The sequence below is a fragment of the Patella vulgata genome, chromosome 3 (assembly GCF_932274485.2).
Source record: "Patella vulgata chromosome 3, xgPatVulg1.2, whole genome shotgun sequence".
NCBI lineage: Eukaryota > Metazoa > Mollusca > Gastropoda > Patellidae > Patella > Patella vulgata.
The window spans coordinates 24,223,631-24,246,258 of record NC_065881.2 but is presented as its reverse complement, the minus strand read 5'-3'; the positions used below and the strand labels follow the sequence as shown (position 1 = coordinate 24,246,258).

Here is a 22,628-nt window from a genome sequence, read left to right as displayed (position 1 = left end):
AGAACAAAAGATTGATATTATGTAAAACAATAAAAATAAGAGATTAAAATATGAGATAATATTAATAGTTACCATATATGCTATTTATTAACCTACCTCTTCATAATCTGACCCACATCCAAAGAGTGACAGCCATATCGTCCATAGGTAAAACACGGCCAAAGTTTCCAGGTGGATGGAATACCCTTGGAAATGTTCGTGGTTAGGCAGATACATATTTTCTAGTAAACTGACCGGGGAACGCGAAACAGACAAAGGGCTAAGGAAAAAAGTAATGTTTAGGTTCAAACAAAGGGGTAAACGTCTATAAATCAAATGTAGGCGAAAAATAATAAAAACAAAACAAAGATTAAAAGATTCTTTTGATGGTGATGACCCTGTTATGAACGCGTGTGTGTGTGTGTTAGTTGTATTTTACGCCCGCTTCCACCGAGGTGATATCGCAGACAATTAACGTGGCGCGGGCGAAGGCGTGGCGAAGGCGTGATCTTTTTGGCAGTATATTAGACTCAAAATTCTAACATGCTATCGTCTAATTTCTAACTTCTATTCATGTAATTTTTAACTTCTATTCATGTAATTTCTAACTTCTATTCATGTAATTTCTAAATTAAGACAATGTATAATCTAACTTCTTTTTTTGTTCAGTTTAAATTTTAATTCTGTTTCGTCTTATTTCTATTATTAAGACGAAAAATGTCTACTTTGTTGTCGCTTTACACGTTAAGCATGAAAGTCAAACAAATTTATAATTTTGATACTTCTACTTAGCAACCATCATTATGACGTCCTTTGGTGTCGCCACCGTGTGATCGGCACCATTATGTTGATACCAACGACTCGCTCTTCGTCAGGTTGAATGGTTTGGCGGAGTGTTGAAATTGAAAACAACATCGAACGTGACATGGTCTGCAAATTAAAATACTATTTCAAATATAAGCTAAACCACAATGTTGTTTAGCTTGTATTTGAAATAGTATTTGCCAACCATGTCACGTTCGATGTTGTTTTCAATTTCAGCATCGATTCCCCGGTCCGGCGGTTGTACGTGACTTACATGAATAGAAGTTAGAAATTACATGAATAGAAGTTAGAAATTAGACGATAGCATGTTAGAATTCTGAGTCTAATATACTGCCATAGATCTTTATGGTGACTTGCCTCTGCAGGTCAAGGAAGTGGAGAGATTTGTTTACCAAGTCTACTCTTCACTTCATCTGGTCCATTATAACCTACCAGCACTGAGATGGCAATTGTTCAGGACAAAACAGACTTGGAGAGATGCTGCCCCGACTAGTGCTGTATGGTTTCCCCATATCACAGGAGCAACCTTCCTGCCACTGAACAAACTGGCTGGCAGTTGAACAAATGCATTTATGTTCATGTGCAGGATCTTGCCCTGCCTGCCCCTTGTGCTGTAACTGAACTCACAAAATGTGTTTGTAAAACAGGCTGCACGAGGCGGTGCTGTTGCCGCAATAATGGTCTGCCTTGTACATCTCTCTGCAAGGGTTTTGATAGGGACTGGTGTAGTGGACTGTGTTGTATTTATTTCGTTTCTGGCTTGTTATGACTTCTTTTTGTTTTTGATATTAAACTTGTTTACTTGTAACAAATGTCAAATTTGTCTTGAATCATCTCATAACAGAATATTCCAATCACCCAAACGTGACTGTATGAAACATTTTACCATGCTTCAGAAGCCACAAAAAGTGGTACTGCGAGATATATTTCTTTAAGTTGAAATCGATCTGAGTTTAACACCGGAAATTGGTATTTCCCACCGAAAGTCAATGAAAACTACTTCCATTCGCTTTAAGTGTATCATAGATGGGATCGGCATGATGAAAAAATTCCAGAATAAACTGCAAGTCGTGAAAATCCAACTATTATTGGCAGAGATAGCCATGGCCTCGGTCAAAGGGTCCCGATTTTGCTAAGATGAAGACTTGCAAGATGCATATTTTCATTTAATGATGCCTTATTAAAATTCATTTCAAAGACAGATATAACAATAGCACAAAATTATATATACCGACCCGAATCTTCCTTTACAGCTGATGTACAGACCAAAAAGTCTTTTAACAATGTTTTATAAAAATTGGTGATTATTTAAACAGGTAAAAGAGAAAAGTTCTCTAGCATGATCTTCGTCTTGTAAAATATTTAAAAAAAAAACCCTGGTAAAAGAGAAAACTTGTCTGGTAATTATAAAAAGCTTGTAAAAGAGAAACTTGTCTAGCATATACTTCGTCTAACATAATAATGAATGAAAACGGTAACCACGTGACGTCGACGTAGTTTAATCACCGTTACTACGCTAAAATTCAACGCTTTCAGAACGGTTTTTAAGTTAAGGCTTAAAATCGTTTATAACAACAGTCCGTTTCATTTCTTATGATAACAGTCATTCACCAATGAAAGCCGATGGATTTCCCTACTAAGGCGCACAATATGTCGGGCTCATTTTTTTTTCACTTTCATATTTGTGCCATTTCGATATTTTTAAATATTTCTTCGTAACTTTCATAAACTTGTAGTATTTATCCATACGAAGACAATTTATGTCAAAGTGAGTTTGTAACTTGAGCGGTTGCCAATAAACAGGCTTGTTTGCATGAGTCACCTTTCAAGTTATTTTGAATGTAAAAGAGTACATTATTATTTGATTTTCATAAAAGTGACACCATTTAATGCCTAATGCCTATTATCTCTGACATCAAAATGATATGACGTTATTTTCATCATCTAAAATCAATATTTTGTTCTTTTTATTTTAAGAAGAGGACAGGGTCCTACAATATTCGTAATGCTTAAACATTGAGTCATCTATCGGTCCGAAACAACTTTTAGGAATAAAAAGGATTTTTGCAAATAACGAAAAATAATGGATGACTCAATGTTTAAGTGGCCCTCAGATATATGGAAGGTCACAGTCAAATGTTAGTAAGCTACACTAGTAATACTCTCATGCTATATTTGACTGTCAGGGGGGAGTAGTGAAACGTGATACAGTGAAGTAAATAAGTAGTCTAGTAAGTTTTAAATGGTCGTCAAATTATATTGGGGCCGATTTGAGAATGGGTCAATGTATTTTACCAGTAGAGAGAAAAAAAACCCCAAAACAACAAAAAAAACCCAAAACAGCTGAATGATATTCAAACGAGTACGGATATGTCAAAGTGTCTCGAAAAGTGGATTGCGAAATATTTTGCAGTAACCACATGATTCAGTGATTTTCATTGTATGATTTAGCCTTAAGTATAGAGCATTGAACATTTGTATTACTTTAAAATAGCAAAGCTATAAAGTAAGGTGTAGAAATGACAAGTATTACAATGTTGTGGATCATGCAAATATTTTGGGTCTTTGCAATCTTTCTAATAGACGGTAGGTACAAAATTTTATTGTTTCCAACAGCTCTTTTCTGAAATGTCTAAACGTCATTTGAACATTCTCTTCGCCCCAGATACCATACATAAAAACATTCCTCATAGGCGTTATGTTTAGCTGTTTGCATGAAGCTTGGATTCGCCCGATTAAAAAAAAGCTTTCGTATCTTTGGAATTTAAATGGAAGGAAATTTCATGTTGAGATGTAAAGTTAGTTGTAAAGTTAGGATAGCGAAGAAAATAATGACCGCTTCTTCTTAGATATGAATTGTTGGATTATCAGAAATATGCATTTATAATCGATGAAAATTTAAAAGACTTGCAGTTACGAATTGTGGAATGGATAATCTGATATATACGTTTATTTAGATGCGAATACCTTTGCACGTTGCGATATGATAAATAGTCATGGACATTTATGCTTTGAGATTATGTTCACAGATGAAGAATTTCTTACTTCAAATATAATAGATTTTTTAAACTCACGAAATAATGCCCCTTCAATACTTTTATTACAAAAGCCATCTATTAGCGAACTAAAGATGCTCTCCCACCGAGAAGACAACAAGCGGACAGCCTGCCAGTTTGTGACACCCTTACATTTGTGGCATGTGCCTGCAACATTTGTGTTTTTCAGAGAATCCAGTATTTTTATATTTCTAGTTATTGAAAATAACTGTCTTTCATAGAATTGACCTTAATAAATAATCCCAACCAGCATCATAATAGAAGTTGGTAAAATGTACAAAATTTGTACACGCATAATTCTAAATAGTACGCTTAAAACTGTAACCTGGTCGCATGCAAAATGATTAATCTAGTTTTACTGGAGAACGGTCAATTAAATTGCATCAAGCGCTTTTATTTGTTTTATAAAAGCAGATAACAATATCAAGACTTAAGAGAATTGACAAATAAGTAGTAATGCGTGAATCTATTCTTTGACATCTAGACATGGACACAAATGGGTAGCAACGCATATAATAATATAATATGAATGTATATAAACTGATTTACAATTTTTTCATATATAATAGATATAAAAAGTCCATCTTTTCACGTAAGATAACAACATCAATGTTGATTTAAATTGAACAATAAGTCGTGTTTGCAATGTCGATAACTGTGGATGATATTGAGTTAACTATCCGAGTAAAGTGGATAACTAGTTAAACCAGCGGCTGCCAGGCAGGATACGCCCACATTTTGCAAGAGATGGATAGAGAACAAGCTAAAAACAAACGGGATTTTTTGTACAATCAGGGGCAATAATCTAGAAAGTTATGATCTGAAATGCGCAAATATCAAAAGAGACTGAGATCTTTGGGATATAAAGATATTTTTTAAGTTTCATCAGAATCGGATAAAAATTGTGACCTCTAGAGGGTCCTCAACCTTGGTATTGCATACTTTTACACAATTTGCGTACAAAGAGCGGCCATTTTGTTGGGCAGTTTCATTTCGATTTTCCCGAAATTCGAATTCAACCTTCATTATGGTGGAATGGTGAAATATTTAAACGATTTTAAAAATCGAAAAAAAAAATTGTGACCTCTAGAGACTCTGCAAGCTATAAATGCGATTTTTCGAACAATGTAACACTATGTCGTACAGATAACAGAATATCATAATGTATATAAGACCTTTATTGAGAACATGAAATAGACACAAATCGAGAGGAGCTCTATTCCAAGTCTGACTTGCTGTCAGTAAACGTCTGCTTATAAAGCCTCTAACAATTAGCTGAGGTGGACAAGAGTGATAATCATATATGGTATTGTTTATTATCAATTATGGTGTTTGTAATTAAACTGCATATTTCTTTGAAAGTCATTGTCAGGTCAAGGTACAATGAACTGACCACTAATACATTCTCTTTGAAATTCAGTCTAGTGTTACACGCGGATCATGTGTAGCTTGTTAAAGAACATCTTGAATAAACTAGATGATTATTAAGAACGTGTCTTCACAGAAGTTGTCGAGAGTTTAAACGTCAACTTCAGTTATAGATCAGTTTTGTCACACCAGGTTACTTATTAAAAATAAATAACGAACATAATATAAACGTCAACTTCAGGTATAAATCACTCTGTTACAACAATCAGGAGCCATAATCCAGGAAGTTACGTTCGGATATACGCGATTATCAAAAGGAACCAAGATCTTAGTGTGTAATGGTGATATATTAGTGTTTTTTTTTTAAATCGGATAAAAATCGTGAACTCTAAAACAAGCTAAAAACATGATTTTTCATACAATCAGGGGCCATAATTGAGGAAGATACTACCCGATATGCCTGAATATCGAAAGGAACCAAGATCTTTGGGTTATAAACATGCATTTCAAGTTTCATCAAAATCAGATCAAAATTGATATACCAGATGTTTACATTTATTGTGTACAAGGGGCGGCCATTTTGTCCGGCAGTTTTGGTCCGATTTTCATGAAATTCGAACTCAACCAAAATTACGGCGTAACAGTAATTTATTTGAACGTTTTTTTTTTACATCGGATAATAATTGTGACATCTAGAGGGACCTCAAGCTAAAAACGCGATTTTTCGTACAATCAGGAAGTTACTATCCGATATGTGCGAATATCGAAAGGAACAAAGATCTAGAGGGTCCACAACATTGATATACCATATTTTTTTTACGCTATTTGAGTACGAGGGGCGGCCATTTTGTCTGTCAGTTTTGGTCCAATTTTTACGAAATTGGAACTCAACCACCCTTAGGATGTAACGGTGATATATTCACACGGTTTTTTTTAAATCGGATAAAAATTATGACCGCTATAGGGTCGACAAGCTAAAAACGCGATTGTTCGTACAATCAGGAGTCATAATTCAGGAAGTTACGGTCCGATATGTGCGAATATCGAAAGGAACCGAGATCCTTGGGCTTTAAACTTACATTTCAAGTTTCAACAAAATCGGATAAAAATTGTGACCTCTATAGGGTCCACAATCTAAAAACGCGATTTTTCATACAATCAGGGGCCATAATCCACGAAATTACAATCCGTACATGCCAGCATCGAAAGGAACCGAGATCTTAGGGAGATTATGGTATGGATGAGTAAAAATACAGACGACATTAATACAGATTATGTTTATTCTTCGACGTATAACATTCATACATGTTGGAGCCATCGTACTATCCTCATTACGTCACAACCGGTATACAGTCACTAATAATAATTGTAGTTACCTCCCTTACACCATTACATAATAATACATCAAGACACCACATTTCCCCTCTCCTGAAGAAATGCTTTTTTCCGACATGCAAATAAGACAGTGTACTATTTCTTATGAACAACATAATCCTTAAACCAAACAGGGTTTGATCTTACTCTTGTACTAGATCTAACTCTTGATGGGTTATTAACAAATGAGTCGTTTGGAACATTGCGTGGAACAAATGGTACATTATTCGGATTAACATTATTTCTATTAATAGCATTATTAGGTGTATCAAAATACATATCAACACCATTTTCCCCCTCTGTTTCAAAATAATTCCCATAGAAAGGTGATATATATTTAACATTCCATTTTTGACCATTATCTAAAATATATGTGTAAGAACCTATCCTAGATCGGATACGAACTGGATCTGTATATTTAGAATGACCTTTTGGAACATACCAAGGTTTCTTTATGCGAACAATGTCACCTATTTTGAAATTTCTTGTAAGAACACCTTTACGTTTATCAGTGTAAGTCTTTCTTAGGTTTTGCTTATGACAAACTCTATTATTAATTTCATAATCAGACAAAGGAGTAGGAGGTTGTGTAACAAATGGAATATCTAATAAAGTTCTCATATGTCTACCATGTAATACAATAGATGGAGATTCACCAGTAGTACAGTGACGACTGGAACGATAGGTACCCAAGAATTCTGTAACAGCAATACTAATATTCTTATGTTCAAAACGAGCTGCCTGAATAACTTCAGAAAGAATTCGATTAAAACGTTCAATTTCAGAATTTCCTTCCGGATAATAAACGGAAGAAAAACGGTGAATAATATCTCTCTTTCTTACGAATTCTTTAAATTCGTGGGAGGTAAAGTGAGGACCATTGTCTGTAACAATTTCGTCAGGATAACCCTAAAGACTAAAAATACGAATAAGAAAATCAATAGTAGTAGATGTAGAGATATTTGAAGTAAAAGCTAATTCGGGCCACTTACTACGATAGTCAATTAATGCAATAACATATCGTTCATGAGCAGACGCGGAATAATCAGGTCCAACGAAATCTAACCCAAGTTTGGACCAGGGTTTGTCTGGAATGCGAACCGGTATCATAGGTGAAGAACGCGTTTTAGCAGACTTGTCATTAAATTGGCAAGTTTGACAACTTTTGATAGTTTCTTGGACATGAGTATCCATTTTAGGCCACCAATACAAATCGCGGAGTCTTTGTTTGGTTTTAACAATTCCTTGATGGTCGGTATGCGCCAAATGAACCAAGCGATTTTGAAGAGCATCTGGAACGACGACACGTGTACCACGAAATACCAATTCATTATGAACCGATAACCTTAACCTTATGTACAAAATCTTTAACATTACCCAAGTTATTACTAAACAATTCGGGAAAATCAATAACATTTGGATCAGTAGATGTACAATTTTCAAAAACATTACAATTGTCAACCACGTTACGCTTATCTTCGATAGGAATAACATCTGTTATAACTGTACTCATGTCAATAACAGTATTTGGACTTTTAGAAGACTGGGTAGTACAATTACATGTTAACGTAGAACCATCAATATTAATACCTAAAGCTTGGATAATATCTTTGCCTAGCAAATTTGTACCATTCTCGACAATATAAAATAAACATTCTGAACTTTTACTATTATATTCTATAATTGTGCGAAAAATACCAAGAATTTTAATGGAATGTGAAGTGTAACTTCTAATAGAGGTTGCAGCACAAGATTCGATAGATTGTCTAATATAAGACTTGTCAAACGTATTCAAATTCATTATAGAAACATCGGAAGCAGTGTCTACGGTCATTTGATGAGGAATTGAGTTGATAAATACTGTACACTCAACACTGCGTTTCTCGGAGCTATTGGAATCAGTAGACAGAACCTGAATTCCATCTTCAGTAGTAGATGAAACGGTAGGGTCATCAATCTGTATCATGTTGACACGGGGATGTTTACATACGTTGGCGTAATGTCCTTTTCGATTACACCGTTGACAAGTAGCAGTCTTGCCTTGACACTTTGGGTAATTTGCAAGGTGTTGTGGGGAACCACACCGATAACAAAAAGTACTGGAAGATTCGGATTTACTATGTGGAGTGTATTGAACAGGAGCCGATGGAAGCTGTCCAGATTTATGTTGAAATTCTGTAGATTTCTTCACTCTCCTATCTATCTTGGCACAATTTGGTTGAAACTGTGGAATGTATTGTTGAGTTGAACGATTAAAAGATTTAGCTTCACGCACCGCTGTCTCAACTTGTGTAGCTAGTTCTATCGCCCTTGGAAGCGGAACATCAAACTCCATGAGTAGACGTTCACGGATACGTGAGGAATTTGTTTTCTCTACTAACTGGTCTCGTATGTTTTCATCACACTGTGCACCAAATAAGCAGTTGGATGAAAGGTCACGAAGTGTAGCAACATATGCAAGAACGGACTCACCGGGCAGTTGAGCTCGGTTGCGGAAACGATAACGTTCAGCTACAATGTTGATTCTAGGTCGGAAGTAATGACGTAATTTGTTGAGGCTATGTATGTAGACGTCTGCATTAAAACTTTGATGGTCGCCTGGAAAATCTGGCAAGGTGTAAAATATTCTCTGAGCTTCGGCACCAATAGAATGTAATAAAATTGCTTGCTTACGTTCAGAATTTAGGGTATCGGATCCGGAGGCTACCATGTAATTTGAAAACAATCTTTCCCACTGTACCCAAGGCATAACCAAATTGCCGGGATTGGCTTGAAAAGCTGGAGGCTGTGAAATCGATGAAAATTGGGCTGGAATTGCCACTGGAACGGGAAGATTTTCATTCTCAGCCATTAAGTTGATTATTTAGTTTCTCCTCGTCGCCAAATATGGTATGGATGAGTAAAAATACAGACGACATTAATACAGATTATGTTTATTCTTCGACGTATAACATTCATACATGTTGGACCCATCATACTATCCTCATTACGTCACAACCGGTATACAGTCACTAATAATAATTGTAGTTACCTCCCTTACACCATTACATAATAATACATCAAGACACCACAGAGATAAACCTATATTTCAAGTTTCGTTGAAATCGGATAAAAATTGTGACCTGTAGAGTGTCCACAAACAATTGTGAACGGATGGACGGACGGACAGTGGCGACGACAATATACGTCCACGTGAAAATGAGGGCGTATAAAAAGGTTAATTAAATCCCAGTATGAAATATTGAACGTTTGGTGTATACGCATTTTTATCTCGGCTGTTGTGGAAATGTCCAACGCTCAACCTCATTTCATTTCACAATAAAAGTACAACATACACTGAAGAATACATAATAAGTGAGCCATGTTTTAAATATTGTTTGAAACTATTTTGTTTTCATCTTTTAATTCACAAAATTTCTTAATAATACACAGCAATATTAACCTGACCCAACAACAGGGTCGGGGAAATTCCGCAATGATTGCAACACCTTTCTGTTTTACTTGTTTACTGTTAATATTTCATCACCTATTTGTTACGATTATATTCATTCTCATATACAAAATAAACAACAAAAATGTATTTTTCATACTTATTGATGAACACAAATGAATTCTGTATTATAAATTTATTTTTCTTGGACAAAAATACGTCGATGGCCGCTGTTCAAGTTACATAAACTTGCCCCCGTTGCCCCACCAGTTGGGGTTTGGGATGGTCTTGAGTGTCACCCTTCGAGCTCTTGCTGGCTGGTCACCTCTGGCTTATGGTCGTGGTTTCGATCCAAAGTGTGACCGTATGTGGCTTGGAGATATGGGCGCCTTTCTCAGCCACGTGGATTTACTCCAGATACTTCGGTTTCCTCCCATAGCAGTTTTTTTAAATAATTTATTTACAAAATTATGATTACACTCATATATACATGAAACAATAGTATGGTATATACAGAGCAATATACAATTTAATATAGCATAGTCACTATTGTATAAATTATACAATCGTATATATACAACAATATCAAAAGTATTATATATACATAAATATTTACATAATATCTTATGTAATTTAGTGGTCTGCCTCTCTATATCACCCAAGGATCTGAGTGATAAGCGTTTGGATAATTGGGAGAGGCATAAAGTTTCCTCAGTAAATACACTTACAGAGTGAATTGTGGGATGTCCTGATGGGTGACATAGGAGTTAAGGTATGTAAGCGGGGATTGATTCACGGTAAAACTTGAGCAGTTTTCTAAATAAGCTAAATACGTTATTTTTGGATTGTTTGTATTTTTCTTATGTAGGTCAATTATTTATAGTCGAATAAAGGTCATAATTTGTATGGTTAAGTCATATAGAGTTTTCTAACGCGACCACGACACGAGGGGATAGATAGTTATGATTTTATGGCCGCGCTGTAAAGTTTGTGGGTGAACTGTTTTGCGGTATTTTTTATGTCGTCGGCTTCTAAGAATTGGTCCTAATTATATAAAAACAAACAGGGTGGGAGTTGTGTAGACAATTAGTATTTTATTTATATGAATAAAAAAGGTTTGACAGTGCCATTTAATGAAAACAAAATAAATAAGGTGCCTAGTATAGTGACCCCTTTGCGTACTTGTCTGCGATATCACACTCAGTGGAAGCGGAAATTAAACACGACGAACAACAACAGCCCCACCCCTTCATCAGTTTTCTAGGGTCCTCCCTGTAGCACTAACTGATTACCATTCAAATACGAATGTGTGGACACTTCTCTGAAAAGCGGGTTGCAAAACAGTAAAAGCCATTGCTCAATAACCACACGCTTCAGTGATTGACAATAGATCATCGGATTTTTGTATTACCTTTTAAAAAACCCACAACAACCCCACCCCTTTATCAGTTTTCTAGTGTGAACCAATTGGTTGATATTCAAACACGGATGTGTGAACATTGCTGTGAAAAGCAGGTTGCAAAACACTAAAAACCATTGCTCAATAACCACATACAATGATTGACAATAGATCATTGAAATTTTGTATTACTTTTTAAAACCAGGGGCTGCCCTCTAGAGGGTTCACAACCTTGATATACCATATAATAATTTACACTATCTGCCTACGAATGGCAACCATTTTGTCCGGCAATTTTAGTCCGATTAATGGTGATATATTCAAATATTTTGTTTTAAATCGGATAATAATTGTGACCTCTAGGGGGACCACAAGCAAAAAAGACCAAAAAAAACCAAACAAACAACCCCCCCCCCCCCCAAAAAAAAAACAACGCGATTTTTCGTACAATCAGGGGCCATAAGTCAGGAAGTTACGATCCGATATGCGCAAATATTAAAAGGAACCAAGATCTTTGGGTTATAAACATGAATGTCACGTTTCATCAAAATCAGATGACAATTGTGACCTCCAGAGTGTCCACAAGCTAAAAACGTTTTTTTTTCGTAGAATCAAGGTCCACAATTCCTGAAGTTTCGATTCGATACGGACTCAGACTAGCAATTATTTGCCCATTGACTTCAATGTTAAATGACTGTAACATCACAGACTGTAGCTTTTTGCTCAACATTCCGTTGGTTCCAATCTTTATAGGCACAATGGGGACAACATTTGGCAATCTCCTCATCATAATTTTGTAGGGGGTTGACCATTTAGATTTTTTGCTACACGGATTTGAAGTTGACAGGGGTGAAAATCTCACTTCCGACACAATGATTGCTCTGCAGAAAGACACTTTACACCCCCTATCCCTCCGCTGTAATATCATCAGTATTACCCAAAACTGCTATGAAATTGCAAATTTGATCCCTTTTCTCCAATTCTAGACCAAAAAGTCAACCCAAAAATGCAGGAAGAGGGGAGAAAAAAATTAAGGGAAAAATTGTCTATTTATAACTCGCACTACATGGCAGTTTTGGTCTGATTTTCACGAAAATTCGCACTCAACCATCATTATCGTGTAACGGTGATATTTTCAAACGGTTTCTTAAATCGGATAAAAGGTGAGCTCTAGAGCCACCACAAGCTAAAAATGCGATTTTTCGTACATTCAGGGGCCAAAATTCAGGAAGTTATGTCCCGATATGTGCGAATATCAAAAGGAACCAAGATGTTTGGGTTATAAACATGTGTTATAAGTTTAATCAAAATCGGATCAAAATTGTGTCCTCTAAAGGATCCACAACCTTGATATACCCATATATTTAAACTATTTGCGTTCGAGGGGTGGCCATTTTGTTCAGCAGTTTTGGTCTGACTTTCACGAAATTCGAACTCAACCATCATTATCGTGTAACGGATAAAAATTGTGAATTCTAGATGGACCAAGCTAAAACGCGATTTTTCGTACAATCAAGGGCCATAATTCAGGAAGTTACAATCCGATATACGCATGCGCGAATATCAAAAGGAACCAAGATCTTTGGGTTATAAACATGTGTTGTAAGTTTCATCAAAATCGGATCAAAATTGTGTCCAATTTTAAAAACTGTTTAAATACCGCTTATAAGTGTTACACCATAATGGTGGTTGAGTTTGAATTTTGTAAAAATCGGATCGAAACTGCTCGACAAAATGGCCGCACCTTGTACGCGAATAGTGTAAAAGTATGTAATACAAGGTTGTGGAATGTGGACCCACCAGAGGTCACAATTTTGATCCGATTTTGATGAAACTTGAAATACATGTTTATATCCCGAAGATCTAGGTTTCTGTAGATATTACACATATGGAACAGTAACTTTCTGGATTATGTCAGACTGTAACTTCCTGTATTATGGTCCCTGATTGTACGAAAAATTGCTTCTTTTTTTTTAGCTTGTTCTCTGTCCATCTCCTGCAAAATGTGGGCGCATCTTGCATGGCAACCGCTTGTTTAACATTGCAGTCGACATCGAATGTTAGTGCTACATATTGGTTAATAATCTATTTATATCCATTAACAGTATGATTTCTATCCCAAACTAGAAGTCTTTGGGGTTAGTTTTTATTGTTGGTATTTATTTTAAAAAGTTTGGATACTGGTAAAGCCTCGGGAATAGACAAAATAATAATACAATACTGAAAACTTGTTGCAATACATTGAATAAACCGCTTTCACTGCTATTCAAGGGGACATTCACGACCTATCTCCTTATTGAGCACTATTGGAAAAGTATTTGAAAAATGCATTTCTAAATATATTTATAACTTCTGACTTAAATATAAACTTTTAACCCCTTCCAGTCCGGATTTACGCCACAAGATTTATCCATATTTGAATTGTTCGATATTAACGATTATATTGCAAAAGCATTAGACGATGGCAAGGAAGTTAAGTCTGTTTTCTGTGATATCAGCAAGGCGTTTGATCGTGTTTGGCACCAAGGATTAATACTTAAACTAAACGCAATCGGTATACGAGGTCAGCTTCTTGTCTTGATAAAAGATTATCTAACCAACCAGGCGATACAGACACAAATTGGTTGTTTTGTATAAAATCGTCAATAAGCTCGTTCTCCAATACTTAACCAACAGTCAGTTTTAATCAAAGGCTCAAGATAGGAAGAACAAATATTGGAATCTGGCGTGCCCAAAGGTTCAATCCTGGGCCCTTTACTGTTCCTCGTATATATAAATGATGTCGTTAAAGGTATTGCACCCAACATTCGCCTATTCGCGGAAAATACGTCAATGTACATGATAATTGAAGAAATAAATTCATGTAATCAAATTCTTAATTATGACTTGGGGAAGATTTTATTCTCGTGGTCTCACAATTGGAATGTCCTGTTTAACCATAACAAAACTGTCCGTATAACCTTCTCGAGAAAGCTCCAACCCGCAAAATTCAATTTACTCTTTGGAGATGTAACGGTGCACGACGAGCCAAATCATAAATACCTTGGTCTTATTTTTCAAAATTCATGTCATTGGTCCGCACACATCGATTTCATTATCAAGAAAGTAAGTAAAATATTCGATTGCTTCAGAAGTCAGAAATACAACCTTTCTCGTAAATCCCTGGAAATAATTTACAAATCGTTTATCTTGCCTAACTTTGATTATGCAGACGTCATATGGGATAATTGCACAAAGTACGAAAGTAAAAAAATGGAAAATCTTCACTTGGACGCTCTAAGAACAAGTTAATTCGCGGCACTGCACACGATAAATTATACTCGGAGACCGGCTTCACCTCATTAGAAACCAGGCGATACAGACACAAATTGGTTGTATTCTATAAAATGATCAATATGCTCGTTCCCCAATACTTAAGTTTACCTGTACCCCCTAAAACCCGTAATATTATTCCGTATCATGTTAGAAATGAAAATCAGTATCGTACTATACAATGTAATAGTACTGATTATAGTAATTTGTTCTTGCCTTCTGTAATCAGATATTTGGAATAATTTATGAGATCACATTAAGGCCTCGCCGACACTTCAGAGCTTCAAAGTAAACTATCATCCCCAGACCATAGCGTTCCACCACATTGTTACTATGGTAGCAGAAAGGAATAAATAAATGCGCTGTAAACTGCGATGTTCTAAAAGTAATTTTAATTTTCCCAAATTCTTAATGCATGTATTAAATAATCCATCAGGTAGATGTGGCTATAACACCAGTTCCGACAAATCAACTAAGTAAAAAATTTGTATATGCTGTTCATGATTTTACGAAACCAAGCGCTTTGACTTTTAATAATTAATAACTATCAATTCCAAATAATGAGTTTTTTGTTATCACCCTGTCTACTAGTGTTTCGATATAGTTTATTCTAATTTTATTACGGATCTTACAGTTTTATTGGAGTCCTTTGTACACTAGATTCCGACCACCACACATCGGTTACAAGTAACAATAGCCGCCCAAGATTTTGAAGTAACGAATTTAAACTCAGCAGTCGAGTATCGACCCTTTCTTGGTCCTGATGCTAGCTAAAACTTGATTATAATCTTTCTCAAATCTAATTATATTTGTAATCTAACCCCATATACATGTATATTGATAATAATATATGTTTATATCATTTATGTATCTTGCTTTTTGGGAAACCGACTTATATAAGCCATTGGTTTGTTTCGGTATCCCGTGAATAAATATGGTTCAACTATTTCAGATGTTCTTTGTCGTGCAAAATTCCGAACCATACCAGTCTACACTGGACCAAACTGGTAAGCTGATACCATTTACTTATGAACCTGGGCCTTTCAGTAATGACAGATTTTGTCATTAAATCATATAAGTGGCCATTATTATAAATTAATATTTAGTATGTATAGAAAATGGTTATAAATTATACTGTTGTCATTAATTAGCAGGCGTGTAGCTAGCTGTAAAAGATTTCACTACTGGTGTAAAAGCGTGACTAATTATAACACCAATCACTATTGAATACACAAACATGGACAAAAGGAAAAAAATTAAATTAATTATTTCATCCACAATATATGATGTGAGATACTCATTATCTTAATTCTTTTAAAGTATATTTGGTGAAAAAATGTCGTTTTTCTTCCATTGAGGTAGAGCATAAATAAAAAAAAGACCCACACATCTACACGATATTAGCTGCCGTCATTTTTGTATGATTTTATATACTTTGGGTATTAACCACTTTTTTTTATTATTTTAAAAACATGTATCATCCCCAGCCCCTTATTTTATTTTAAAAACTTCTGCAGATATTAACCTTTCTGTAATATTTCCTTAACCTGATATATTCAAATCCTCTTTCTGTATTATTTTATAAATCTCCCATATTAACCACTTTCTGTATTAATTTATTAGTCTCAGATATTAATCTCTTTTTGTATCATTTTAGAAATCCCGTGTCTCTTTCTGTATTACCCCTTCCCTGCTTTGTTTATTATTTTATACACCCCAGGCATCTTTCTGTGTTATTTTATAAACCTCAGATATCCCCCCGCCTTGCTTTGTTTATTATTAAATAATCATCAGGTATTAACCCCGTTCTGTATTAGTTTATAAATTCCAGGTCTGTTATTCAGATCCTATTTCGTTTCGTTTTTTTATAGTTCAAAATTTCGTTTTACTTGTCTTTACTAGAGATGCATTCACACTGGGGGTTTAATCTGAATTGAATTCAGAATAAAGTCTTTTTCCGGATTTAGGCGTCACAATCAATTCGCTAAAATCCGAACGGAATCTGAAATAAGGATTATTTTCCGAATTCAATCTGGAACAACTGTTTCGAATCGGGTTATTGGCAGTCACGATTTGAGAGTGGCGCGCTTGATTCAGATCAACGGGTGTACCGGAACCGAATAACTTTGCGCGCACGTTCACTTCTACTTCCATTTTATCACATGGGAGGGAAATCGTGTGTTTATGAAACTGGTGTTTATGGCAAACAACCTCGGTACGGTTTGGGGTAAGGCGGAGAGGCTTCTCCTTCTCCAACTTTGACGAGATGACGACGTAGAGGTGCAGCTGCAGGCCTCGCATCGCAACCAGACAATATACAGAAGGCTGGCTGATCTTCTGGCAGCCCAGGGGTATCAGAGGACGGAAGATCAGTGCCGGAATAAGCTGCAAAAGACTTAAGCAAGATTGGGCCAAAAAAAGAAAATAACTCAACAAATCTGGCACCTCTGGTCGAAATATATTTAATGACGCGGAGTGGAATATACTGGATTAGGTATTGGGAACTAGGCCAATTCACAGTCCTCCTCACGTGGTAGACACATTGGTGATGGTGGTGGGGGAGGGGGCACAACCACAGACGCAGGATGATGAATCTGAATCTGGAGATCACCATGACGATGATGGTGATGATGATGATGATGGCGATTATGTCCTGAACCTGAACAACACCGCAATTTAAGCAGACAAGATGTTTTCCATGACCATGCTGTTGAGTTTAACCATTAAGGATACGCCCACAGAAGCTAAGTCGTCCGTGCAGTCAACAAGGGTTGTCGCATATTTTTTCTTTTTGTCAGTAATGAAAACATTTACAACACACTAAATTCTGATTACGTGTTCTGCCCTATACTAACATTTAATATTCAGCTCCAGGCGTCTCGAGTCTAGTAGAGTCTAGACTCTAACATGTATTATATATAGTCGGATGAACATGACAAAACATTTATTATCTGCCTTATGTATCTTTGGTGTTGAAAGGATTTTAATTATGAAATCAGAGCCATGATGGCTCAGTGAGTAAGACGAGGCCCTATGTCAGTGGTGCAGGACAGAGGGCCTGACAACGACAGCTGTCTAGTCGTTCGGATGTTACAAAAAACTGAGTTCTAGTGTACATATTGGCGTGGACGTAAAAGATCACCTGATAGTTGCAATCCGATATAACAGTAGGCCGTAGCGCCGCTGTCCGGGCCAAATTTCCCTCACAGCACACTGTATGGCGTATGCGGATGCCCGTCTTCATTAGCCCAGTCGGAGCAGAACAGTTGGACGTTAAACCCCATTTTATTTCATTTAGTATTATTTCTCGGCGTGTGGTGCACGGAACTGTGGGTAGACATTCGCAGCGAATACAAATCAAAAGTTATATTTCCAAATACCCACTAGAAACATCAACACTGATTGGTTAATCAAATGCCTGACGCCACAGGACCAAAAGCCGCTCGTATGGCCACTCCAACTACAACCGCTTAGATCTTCATGTAGTGGAGGCCATCGAAAGTATAAAAAAAACGAAACGAAATATAGATCTGTATGTTAATCAGATTAATTATTGTATAAACCTCCGATATTAACCTCTCTGTATTATTGTATTAACCCCTTTATTAACCCTCGGTATTGAATTATTTTATAAAACTCATGTATTAACCCCTTTCTGTATTGTTTTGTAAAACTCAAGTATTAACCCCCGTCTGTATTATTTTATAAAACTCAGGTATTAACCCCATTTCTTTATTTATTAATTCATGAACATCGGGTATTTTAATCCTCTTTCTGTATTATATTTTAGAAACCTCAAGTTTTAACACCACTTCTTTGTTGATTATTTTATAAATCACTGGCATCTTTCTGTGTTATTTCAGTAACCTCGGGTTTTAAGAGCTGTCTGTATTATTTTATAATAGTAATCTCACTTCTTGGTTTATTATTTTATAAACCCCAGGTAGTAAACTTTTTCTGTATTATGTTATTAACTTCAGGTATTAACCTCTTTCTGCATTATGTTATTAATCTCACATATTAACCTCTTTGTATTATTTTATAAATCTCAGGACTATTGGATATATCGTCGGTGGTACAGTAGGTATGATTATATTGGTAATCGGCTGTTTTTGTAGTTGTTGTAGATCTTGTAAAAAATCCACAGGAACCACGGCCACCCCTACAGCCACCACCAGCAACGTCTCCTACATTCAACCACCCAAAGGTAAGCTCGCTCTCATAATGTTGTGTTCGATCGAGTATGAACAGGCCATCTTATCGACCGACAGAAATTATTCTTATCGGAAAGTGTGATATTTCTACCTACCACGGAAAAATACAGAATCTTTTTTTATTTTTAAATAACAAGCATACATTAAATATTTCTGCGGTTCATATAACTACTATCTAAAATTGAAAAGATTTCCATAGAGATATTTAAAAAAAATAATTATTTTCATAATTTGAGTTTGATATTTCTTAGGTCCACCAAACGTCAACTATAATCCGGCGAAGCTTCAGACGGTTGGATGGTTAGCACGTGCGTGCTGTATCATAAGACCTGGCATTGAGTCAACTAGCGTGGTTTCGAATCCCCGATTGTACGTGACAAGGAGTAGGGTCGCCTGTCCAACCTCGTGGGTTTTCTCCGGGTCATCTGGTTTCCTCCCATTGCTAAAGACCCCTACGCGCAAGCGAATTATTGAAATAAAATCAAAAACATATGTTAGTCCCGAAATGACCTAGTTTGTGTCGAGTGGACGTTAAACCCCATTGCTCTCTCTCTCTTTCTCTCTCTCTCTCTCTCTCTCTCTTACCGATTGGCACGTCCAACAAAAGTTTCTCATAGAAGTTGACTCGTGTGCGGGTGTACTTTAGTATGGTTTAATATGGATAATAAAAATAGATCTGTATAATCTTCTGCAATTAGTGTGGCACTTTATGGTTTAGGTCAAAATCAAGCATTTGATTGGATTGATCTGATCCCACAAAACAAATCAACACAAAAAGCAAATTAATGGAATCGACATTTGTATTGTTGGCCCAAATCAAAGAGGTCGAGCCAATAAAATATGCTATAACGATTGATAAGGATTAGTTATCTGTATTTACAGTGGCGGATTAAGCTCCACCAAGGCCTGAGGCTGCAGTTGCTGGAGGGCCTATTTAGTTTTTAAATAGGGCCTATTTAAAATGGCGTGGGCCTAATTAATTTCGGGTCACGGCCTATGTTGATTCTCGTTGGGCCTAAACCCAACCCCCCTAACATTCATTGTCTATGCGTTTTTCATCGTATCAGACAAGTCTAAAAAAATTTTTTTTTTACAAAATCTTTGGGCCTGAGGCTGCAGCCTCATCAGCCTCACTGATAATCCGCTACTGTGTATTTATATGTTTTACTAGAATGCTGCTAGGTGTAACATTGTTCATGATCAAAGATTCATCCAATTTAAAACTTGTAAGATGTTGTTCAAAATGTTGTAGTTAAGACATAAATGATTTTAGTATATTTTCGTTTTTGTCTGTCTCACAGGACAACCAGGAGCCTACGATAATCCAGCCATGATCCAGTCATCCCCACCTTACCAAAATACCAACAGATCAAAGGACATTGGTACTGATTCTAAACAGTAATGTGCATTCATAACGGATGTATGATGGCTTAATAAACACAATATTATCAAGAAATCCAGCTACATAAAGCGTTTTTGTTTTCTATTTCTGTTCCTGCTTCATATGGAGTCGGTCAACTAATTATACAAGTTATTTATACTAAATGCTCTTCTTCTTTTCTGCTTGCTGTTCGTGAATATTAATAATTTTGAGTTGGATGGATCAGTAGGCAAACAGACGCCCAGTTAGGGAATATCCTATGAAAAAGTGCATTTCAACTACAGGTTCAACTACCCGAACTGCCCAGGGTTGGATTAACAGTATGTCTGTTTTATATAATGTGCATATTGTCTCTCATAATTATTAATAAATTACAGTTTTTTTTAATACTTTGTATATCTTATTTTTGAAAATGTACTTTTTTTAACTGGTGGGACGCTAATAAAATACTTCAACTACTACTACTACTACTACTACTACTCAAACTTCAGTTTTGATCCGTCTTTGCTGGTTCAGTGTTTTCTCGAGGCAGATAATAATTGTGACCTCTAGAGGGACCACACGCTAAAAACGCGATTTTGCGTACAATCAGAGGTCTTAATTCAGGAAGTTACGATCCGATATGCGCTTATATTGAACGGAACCGAGATCTTTAGGTTATAAACTTGCATTTCAAGTTTCATCAAAATCAGATCAAAATTGTGGCCTCTAGGGGGTCCACAACTTTGATATACCAGATGTTTACACTATTTGGTATGTCGATCCCTTCCAGAACGTAACATATCTGATCAAACACTAGCACTATATTCAAATAGGGGTGTTAACCATACGTCTACCAGTATAAAATATGTGACGTTTGGCATGAATGCAATACAGGCCTAATATGTGAGTCATGTTTTATAATATATTATTTGAAACTAGTTTGCTTTGATCTTTTAATTGACAAGATTTCTTCATAATGCACAGTCTTTATTAACTTATTGCATTAGCCGAGCTGGGAAAATTCCATGGTGATTATAAAACTTACCTAAAATAAACAATACTACCATCGATCCTATAGTCTACAGGGTGATCAAAATTAAAGTTCACAAATAGAGAAAGACAAATAGGTTGAAGAGGTATTAGCACTCTCAACAAGAAAATTAATATCATATTTGAAATGACTCAATTATCGAAAGTCCAAACACTGGCCTTCTAGAGTAATGCATTTTGATCAGAGTTCTCGTAAATTGAAAGTTTGAACATTGATACCAAGGCGATGGCTTGTAAGATTTGTCTCAAAGTTTGCATGCCGTCTACTTCGAACGTGCCCGATGTCTTAAAGTTTTGTTTGTTATATAATTCATCACTTGTTATATGACTATTATAGTCATATTCATATAAACAACACTAGTATAATATTATGTCATACGTCTTCATGGGAGTAAATGTGGGATGTGGGATGTGGGGTGTGGGTGGGGGGGTACACCCCCCAGGAAAAAAAATAGTCGGTCGCAAAATAAGAGCAGTCAGTATCAAAATAAGTGCTCACTGCACACGTCACGCTACTCACGCAAAATTTTAGTATAAAATAACCTTTTCAACTTAATGTGTTTCACTCTTATTCTGTTGTGAGTATGTAGGTCTAAGAACAAAATTTCCCCCAGGGAGAAAAATAGTCGGTCTCAAAATAAGTGCAGTCACTGCAGTCGGTCTCACAATTATGCATCGCCGTCTTAAGGAATTAATGAGGTAAACAAATAATGCCAGAATAGATCCCAAATACTAGTTGGTCGCAAAATCAGTGCAGTCGGTCGTAAGATATGAGCACTCTCGTCACTCTCCACGCAAAACTTTAGTATAAAATAACCTTGTCGACTTATCACCGCAGTCGGTCTCAGACTAAATGAATTAATGGGATGTTTTCTGACCATCAGAATTCTGCAAAATCTCTCCCCAAAGTCCAGGGCATTTCAGAGACGAAGTAAGCGCCCCATTGAGGTAAAGTTCCCTCAGGCCCAGTCCTCAAAAATTAAAAGCTCAGTTACATATCGGCGCTCAATTTCATTATGCCATCATTCTTCAACTCCTTCTCTGTCTTATACTATCTCATCACTATTATATTCAGAGTTACAGTGAATCGCGCAGTTAGTAGTACCACTAGTGAGTGAGTCGTGGGTCAAAAGACTGTACTCACAAAACAGGCGACATTGACAGATAGGCCTCAAGATTCTGTCCCATTTCTTATCCTCTCGTTAACGAGAATTTGGATTCATTTGCCATGACATTGACTAAAATTGTCAGGCTCAGT

The 22,628-nt window shown here is 36.2% G+C and overlaps 1 long non-coding RNA gene across 1 annotated transcript; it reads left to right on the top strand.

The window, feature by feature from the left end:
- Positions 1 to 3,239: 3,239 nt before the first annotated feature.
- Positions 3,240 to 20,726, top strand: LOC126816633 (uncharacterized). The gene is made up of 4 exons (XR_007678481.2): positions 3,240 to 3,390; positions 15,696 to 15,750; positions 18,796 to 18,950; positions 20,259 to 20,726. It is a non-coding gene; the product is annotated as an uncharacterized LOC126816633 (long non-coding RNA).
- Positions 20,727 to 22,628: the final 1,902 nt, after the last annotated feature.